Raw genomic sequence first — 7,500 nt, forward strand, 5'->3', positions numbered from 1 at the left:
GGCTCAAGCTATTACCAGCAAGAACAATCCTCATCCAGACTTGAACTCGAAACACCCGGAGGCGAACGGTTTAACTAATAAGTGCACCAGTCTTGAATCCATGCGTCGGTGGAAACAATGCCGGCGTGTTGCATGTATTAGCTCTGAACTTAGCGAGTGATTGCCTTGCAGCTGTCGAACTGAGCGTAGAGCGTGATTATCGCTCACTTGAACCATGTTGAATGGCTCTTTGGTGTAGGGTAAGGCACCAATTTGTTGGGGCGTAACGGTCACCACCAACTTAAGACTTGCTTATAGGCATTTCAACGTTTTCAACTCTTAAATCGACCGTGTTTCATTATCATCTCTTCTTCTTATTAAATGCATCGAGTTCGTTCCATTGGGTAGTTCGCGTGGCGAACGGTTTGATGCAGCCCCCCGGGGGGGACCACGGCACTTTACACCGGGCATGGTGTATGCGCAACCTACAGATCACCAATATATTTGTGATCGATAATGCACACTTCTTACACGACTGACCAGTCGACAGCGCTGCCTTCCTATTATGCGTGTGTAAACCGATGTTGGGCTGCTCAACATCTTTCACGGTTACATCACTTGCACCAGAACCCATGGTGCCGATTTGGTAATATGTTGTACATGGTCTCAAGATGTACGCTTCGACCCCTTAAGGGCTCAAGCTATTACCAGCAAGATCAATCCTCATCCAGACTTGAACTCGAAACACCCGGAGGCGAACGGTTTAACTAATAAGTGCACCAGTCTTGAATCCATGCGTCGGTGGAAACAATGCCGGCATGTTGCATGTATTAGCTCTGAACATAGCGAGTGATTGCCTTGTAGCTGTCGAACTGAGCGTAGAATGTGATTATCGCTCACTTGAAAGGGTCAAGCCCTTTCGAGTCGTCCGGTTTTTACGCCAGACGACTCGGTTCACCATCTTTCGGGAAGGGACCGTCTCGGTCGCAAGCTGCTCCGGTCCCCAAACAACCTGCGACAAATGATAGGAAATGCCGACATCAATACGTGTTCAGTTTGGTTTATCGCTCATAGGTCTTTTTGACCATCGATCCCTGATTATAACTCTCAATTAAACAGTCAGGAGAGTAAGGCATGCCCATCGATATCTCATCGACAGGCGATACCGCAAGAACGGCCAACGACACATCAGGTGATCGATTATTGCTACGACTTTTGCTTAATCGTTTCCACTCCTTAGAGAAAGAAACCCCCGGGGACCGTCTCGGCCGCAAGTTGCTCCGGTCCCTAAACAACCTGCGGCATCAAATGATAGGAAAAGCCGACATCAATACGTGTTCAGTTTGGTTTATCGCTCATAGGTCTGTTTGACCATCGATCCTAGAATTCAACTTTCGAGTAAGGCATGCCCGTCGATATCTCATCGATAGGCGATACCGGTAGAACGGCCAACGACACACATCTAGGATCGCATTTACTCTTCCTTGGATGGATAACCAATACCCTAGGACCGTTTCATCGCGAGCTGCTCCGGTCCTCAAACAACTCGCGAACCACCGATAGGATGATATTAGGAATGGCCGACTTTCATCCTTTAACTCTCAGTTCTGCTTACCAAAACATAGGTACTTGGACCTTAAAGACCACTATATGTTCCCCGATCGGGGGCAATCGGAACGTCTATCCATCATCAACATCGTTTCACTCATTCTGAACCACCAAATTGGACAGACAGTACCATATTCACCAACCGATTGCTTCAACTTCGCAAACTGTATGGTAAGTTCTACTAATTTCACATCTTACCATCGACTAATAGTGCATAAATCCACTTGGAAATCACTTTTCCTTGGTCCTCGGACCTTTTACGACAACGTCCAACAAATATCCGAAGTCGTTTCCCAACCTAGACCAAGCATTTCGTATCTTTACTTCTAATCGATTTTTTCTCGCATAATTGACGATCAAAATCTAAAAACCACATTTTGAGCCAGAAGCAGTCGTCCGATCGTCCTGGGGGTAGTCTCAATCGATTTAGAAGGGTCCAATTCATAAAGATACATACTCAGTCAAAATCATGCTTCTGGCTCACCTACCCCCTATATAGTAAACGAAAGCGTACAGGCGTGGAAAACGTGCCATTTTTCTCCATCACGGACTTTTTTTTTCTCGTTGCACCGACTCTAGTAAAAAAGTGAAATTTTTTACTAGTTACCAACTTTTGCAAATTATCATCGGATATCACTTTTTATGGTCTATAGTAAGTTCTTATCACGTTTTAGTAGTTTTTGAAAAAAAAATTTTTTTGAACTTTTCAGAATTTTTCAAAACAAAGTTTTTGTAGGCGGTTTTGTGTATGGAGGGTTACTAGTCTCGGGGTCACTGTTTGACCGAAAAACCACTATATATCATTCGAAAGGTAATTTCAAGGGCTACAAAAAATTGTTCTACGGCACCCCCCTCCGACGTCTAGTATTCGAGTTATTGGCCAAAAACCATCACTTGAGCGATTTTTCGTTCAGGGTACCCGACTCTAGTAAAAAAGTGAAATTTTTCTCGATTGACCAAGTGTTGCAAATGACCATCGGATTTCACTTTTTATGGTCTATAGTGAGTTCTGATCACGATTTGGTACTTTTTGAAAAAATTTTTTTGACGCACTTTTCAAAATTTTGCAAAACCAAAACTTTTTAGGCGGTTTTGTGTATGGAGGGTTACTAGTCTCGGGGTCACTGTTTGACCAAAAAACCACTATATATCATTCGAAAGGTAATTTCAAGGGCTACAAAAAATTGTTCTACGGCACCCCCCTCCGACGTCTAGTATTCGAGTTATTGACCAAAAACCGCAACTATAGCGGTTTTTCGTACAGGGTACCCGACTCTAGTAAAATGATGCGATTTTTACTAGTCTAGGAACTTTTTGGTCAAAAAATCAAGTATATGTCATTCGATAGATAATTTCAAGGGCTACCAAAAATTGTTCCACGACACCCCCCTGCGACGTCTAGTATTCGAGTTATTAGCCAAAAACCGCAACTTAAGCGGTTTTTCGTCCAGGGTACCCGACTCTAGTAAAATGATGCGATTTTTACTAGTCTAGGAACTTTTTGGCCAAAAATCAAGTATATGTCATTCGATAGATAATTTCAAGGGCTACCAAAAATTGTTCCACGACACCCCCCTGCGACGTCTAGTATTCGAGTTATTAGCCAAAAACCGCAACTTAAGCGGTTTTTCGTCCAGGGTACCCGACTCTAGTAAAATGATGCGATTTTTACTAGTCTAGGGAACTTTTTGGCCAAAAATCAAGTATATGTCATTCGATAGATAATTTCAAGGGCTACCAAAAATTGTTCCACGACACCCCCCTGCGACGTCTAGTATTCGAGTTATTAGCCAAAAACCGCAACTTAAGCGGTTTTTCGTCCAGGGTACCCGACTCTAGTAAAATGATGCGATTTTTACTAGTCTAGGGAACTTTTTGGCCAAAAATCAAGTATATGTCATTCGATAGATAATTTCAAGGGCTACCAAAAATTGTTCCATGACACCCCCCTGCGACGTCTAGTATTCGAGTTATGGGCCAAAAACCATTCATACTTGAGCATTTTGCTCATTTTGCCTGTACGGGTACCGGGGACTAGTAAAATCAGGCCAATTTTACTAGAGTAGGGGTCCTTTTTGGTCAAAAAAACAACTTTTGCTCGTTCGATAGGGAATCGATAGGGCAACAAAAAATCGTTCTACGACCCCCCCTTCCGATGTCTAGTATTCGAGTTATGGGCCAAAAACAGTTTATAGCTAATTTTTCACTCGATTTTTCACCAAGTATCGCACATTACTCCGGTTCTATACATTGGATCGTCAATCTTTAAGATTTTATGGGTAGTTCCAACTGTTTGCTACATTTCATCCATACATCACCAACCGATTCAATGTCTGTGCTAGAAGTTATTAGAGGAATAAAAAAATTTACCCTTGGCTTTGGACCGTACAATTTTACCCATTTTTGGCCCATATTTGCCCCATAGCTCCGCCGGTATCCAAGATATGGCCACACTTTCTTCTGGCCATGGGTAGATGGCACTTGTGGCTAGATTTCTTCCATGCACCACTAATCGCTACCATGTATGTGGCCGGAGCTATTCACGAAAGCGCCTCGCGCACTTGGTCGGATTTTTGGTCCAACTTGCACCATTTTTGGCCCATATTTGCCCCATAGCTCCGCCGGTATCCAAGATAGCGCCACACTTTCTTCTGGCCATGGGTAGATGGCACTTGTGGCTAGATTTCTTCCATGCACCACTAATCGCTACCATGTCTGTGGCCGGAGCTATTCGACGAACAACCATCGCATTTACCTAGGTACTTTTTCGGATTTTTGGTCCAACTTGCACCATTTTTGGCCCATATTTGCCCCATAGCTCCGCCGGTATCCAAGATATGGCCACACTTTCTTCTGGCCATGGGTAGATGGCACTTGTGGCTAGATTTCTTCCATGCACCACTAATCGCTACCATGTATGTGGCCGGAGCTATTCACGAAAGCGCCTCGCGCACTTGGTCGGATTTTTGGTCCAACTTGCACCATTTTTGGCCCATATTTGCCCCATAGCTCCGCCGGTATCCAAGATAGCGCCACACTTTCTTCTGGCCATGGGTAGATGGCACTTGTGGCTAGATTTCTTCCATGCACCACTAATCGCTACCATGTCTGTGGCCGGAGCTATTCGACGAACAACCATCGCATTTACCTAGGTACTTTTTCGGATTTTTGGTCCAACTTGCACCATTTTTGGCCCATATTTGCCCCATAGCTCCGCCGGTATCCAAGATATGGCCACACTTTCTTCTGGCCATGGGTAGATGGCACTTGTGGCTAGATTTCTTCCATGCACCACTAATCGCTACCATGTCTGTGGCCGGAGCTATTCGACGAACAACCATCGCATTCACCTTCTCGTTGCACTTCTTCGGGAATTTGGTGCAACCAAGTTTTCACTATAACTTGGTCATTTTCCGTCCATCGGACATGCGGTTTTGGGTGTCGATACTTGACACCGCGCGCTACAATATGTTCCTCCACGACCATGTGGTCCGATGCTTCCAACAGGAGCTATTCGAGGAGTACTGATTTTTCACCATTAAAAATGCTCGTTTTTGCACCAACTTTTGCCTATAACTCAGGCTGTATCGATCGGATCTTCAATCTTGAAAAAGTTTTGGATAGGTGGCATCAAATGCTACATTTCGTTCTTCCACGTCAACTTTGTCCGATGTCTAGCAAAAAAGTTATTCGCGAACCAAGTCCAGAACCCATGCAATGGCTGCCCACATTGCATACATCACGGCGGTTAACTCTCGTTACTCTATACCGAGGACTTGGTACTTTTTCAGGCATTCGTTGCTACTTCTCGGTTCATGATATTCGTTTACGGTCTTCACTAGGGCATTTGGTGCTCCTTATCGGTTCATGATATTCGTTTACGGTCTTCACTAGGGCATTTGGTGCTCCTTATCGGTTCATGATATTCGTTTACGGTCTTCACTAGGGCATTTGGTGCTCCTTATCGGTTCATGATATTCGTTTACGGTCTTCACTAGGGCATTTGGTAATGGGCTTCCCACTTTCTACTGATCGATCCATACTCACTTGCGTGCACCTAGCCTAGGAAGGTTTCCTATGGCTTCCCATCTTTCTACTGATCGATCCATACTCACTTGCGTGCACCTAGCCTAGGAAGGTTTCCTATGGCTTCCCATCTTTCTACTGATCGATCCATACTCACTTGCGTGCACCTAGCCTAGGAAGGTTTCCTTGGGCTTCCCATCTTTCTACTGATCGATCCATACTCACTTGCGTGCACCTAGCCTAGGAAGGTTTCCTTGGGCTTCCCATCTTTCTACTGATCGATCCATACTCACTTGCGTGCACCTAGCCTAGGAAGGTTTCCTATGGCTTCCCATCTTTCTACTGATCGATCCATACTCACTTGCGTGCACCTAGCCTAGGAAGGTTTCCTTGGGCTTCCCATCTTTCTACTGATCGATCCATACTCACTTGCGTGCACCTAGCCTAGGAAGGTTTCCTTGGGCTTCCCATCTTTCTACTGATCGATCCATACTCACTTGCGTGCACCTAGCCTAGGAAGGTTTCCCTTTGGTACCGACTTCCATCTACGCACTCGATATAACCTAGGTACTTGGTACCGATGATGGTTAACACTCAAGCATTTCTTGCATCCTGCGTGCAAGGTACCAATTTTCACTTCTCAGGTGCGTTTATGAGCCCGCATTAATCCAATATCGCTCTGATGGCCTTTCTTATTATTTCATCCGATAGCCCTTGCCAAAAGCTACCAAAAGTTCCTCCACGGCCATGTGCTCCGACGCTTAGTTTAGGAAATATTCGAAAAAATTCAAAATAGGAAGCATTTTCTTATTGGAAAATCACCTTAAATCGATGGCCATTTTTTGGGCAAAAACTTTAACGTCTTCCCGACTTTGCGGGAATTGCGAATTTTAGGCACCCAGAGAAAATCTTTTACTTTAAGGGGGCGGCCGCGAAGTTGCCCAAAGTCTCGGACACAAAAATTCTCAAGTTCCCCACTCTAGTAAATCGCCCTATGAGTATCTCCTGGCCCGCGAGCTCTGCGAGCGGGCCAGCTTCGGCGATTTTTGCCTTTTCGCCTAGGCGGTTCTTCTACGAAATTGGCCCACAGCTTTTGGTCAGAAAGCTAGCATTTGTTGCAACAGTTAGGTACTTGGTACCACATTTTGGTATCCATTTGGGCATTTGTGGCAACTACTCGGTACTTTGGCCCACATTTCGCTCTACTCGGGCTTCTATGGTGGTACTTGTCGGTACTTCTGGCCAACTTAGGCCAATTGGGTGCAACTTGTGGGTACTCTGTGGGTACTTTAGGGCGTATTGTGTCTTTCGGGTGAACCTTCGCTATACTTCATGGGTACTGATGGCCAACTTAGGAACATTCAGTGCAACCTTTGGGCCTAAGGAAATTTGTCCAACTCTTTGGACTTAGAAAATTTTCTGGACTTAGAAAATTTTCTGGACTTGTAAAAATTTTCAAATGTTCAATTTGGCCCACATTTCGCTCTACTCGGGCCTCTATGGTGCTACTTGGCGGTACTTTTGGCCAACTTAGGCCAATTGGGTGCTCTTTGTGGGTACTCTATCGGTACTTTTGGCCAACTTAGGCCAACGCGGTGCTATTTGTGGGTACTCTATCGGTACTTTTGGCCAACCTAGGCCCATTCGGTGCTATTTGTGGGTACTCTATCGGTACTTTTGGCCAACATAGGCCAATTGGGTGCTACTTGTGGGTACTCTATCGGTACTTTTGGCCAACATAGGCCAATTGGGTGCTACTTGTGGGTGCTCTATCGGTACTTTTGGCCAACTTAGGCCAACTGGGTGCTATTTGTGGGTACTCTATCGGTACTTTTGGCCAACTTAGGCCAACTCAGTGCTTCTTGTGGGTACTCTATCGGTACTTTT

The sequence above is a fragment of the Anopheles funestus genome (assembly GCF_943734845.2).
Source record: "Anopheles funestus chromosome X unlocalized genomic scaffold, idAnoFuneDA-416_04 X_unloc_80, whole genome shotgun sequence".
Classification (NCBI taxonomy): Eukaryota; Metazoa; Arthropoda; class Insecta; order Diptera; family Culicidae; genus Anopheles; species Anopheles funestus.